General features: G+C 32.0%; 1 long non-coding RNA gene across 2 annotated transcripts in view; it reads right to left on the reverse strand.

Annotated features, from left to right (window-relative positions):
• LOC109586366 (uncharacterized) overlaps nucleotides 1–498 on the reverse strand; it is a 3,161-nt gene extending 2,663 nt beyond the window's left edge. Inside the window, exon 1 of one of the 2 annotated variants that reach the window (XR_002186980.1) lies at nucleotides 411–498. This is a non-coding gene — a long non-coding RNA (uncharacterized LOC109586366). The remainder of the gene's footprint in view (nucleotides 1–410) is intronic. The other variant, XR_002186981.1, reaches the window with a different exon arrangement.
• Between the last annotated feature and the right edge of the window lie 642 nt (nucleotides 499–1,140).

Raw genomic sequence — 1,140 nt, forward strand, 5'->3', positions numbered from 1 at the left:
CATGTAGTAGCCTGTGTGGATAATTACAATGCTTTTGGGTAATATCTTTCATGCAGTGGTGTAGGATTTGTTATCACACCACTTTGCAAGTACCCTCTTGTTTCTTTACTTTTTTACAATTTAATCCTACTACTTTTCCATTTTTAATGTTTTTTATTTACTTGTTATTATTAAAAGACAATTCACAAGAAATGCATCTTATTGACCTCATTTTAAAATTACATTTTCAAAAGCCACAAAGGAAGAGATAGTGGGAGAGAGAAAGAGAGAGCTAACTAAGAAGAGATACATGTGCATGTACATACAATATAAGAGTAAAGAAAGCAAAAACATATGTCATGAGGACTGGAAATGGCTAAAATGGGCCTAGTCTCATCATGCCTGAATAATCACCAATTTTGTAAGCTTACCTAAAGTGCACTTATGTGTCTTTGTGGTTCAGCTAGTAATGTATGTGTACTTGTCTACTTCTGCCACCTGTTAGTCTGTACTTAGCCATATCCTATAGGGGAGGGGTTTGTGGTTTATCTCTAGCTGTATGTACTACACAGTACAAGTAAAGTAATGCAAATAAGATTCCAGTATTATATTAATATATACTAGTGGGCTGTATACTTTAGATACAGTATCATACCTTTAAACAAGCAGACAGAGAGAAAGAGAGGGAGATCTCAGAAGTATGCATACATTTATTATGTACACACATACAGGGATCATACTTTATGTTCATAATCCATTAGTGTAATGAAAATGTCTTCATTGTGTCCTCATTTAAGTAGCAATTCAGCGGCACTTAAGGGCTATAGTAAACAAAAATAAATAAAAATAACAACAACAAGAACATACAAGAATAAAAGCAGCACAATCCATTCTTTATTAGTCTATTAATTGGTTCAGTGTGTGTGTGCATATGTATTGAAGTATATACAAACATATCATAGCTGATGAAACCAATAGAGTCACTATACATAGTACTGACCAGTTAGTGGAAATACAATTACAACCACTACTATACTATTACTAGTAATAATAATAACTGGTAATATAATTAAAACTATTACTAACAATGATACAATATTTCTGGGTGTTAACTTGCTTAATTTTTGTTAATCCAAAAACATTCACTGGTATATAATTCAT

Source organism: Amphimedon queenslandica, unplaced genomic scaffold, assembly GCF_000090795.2.
Source record: "Amphimedon queenslandica unplaced genomic scaffold, v1.1 AMPQUscaffold_12891, whole genome shotgun sequence".
Lineage (NCBI taxonomy): Eukaryota > Metazoa > Porifera > Demospongiae > Haplosclerida > Niphatidae > Amphimedon > Amphimedon queenslandica.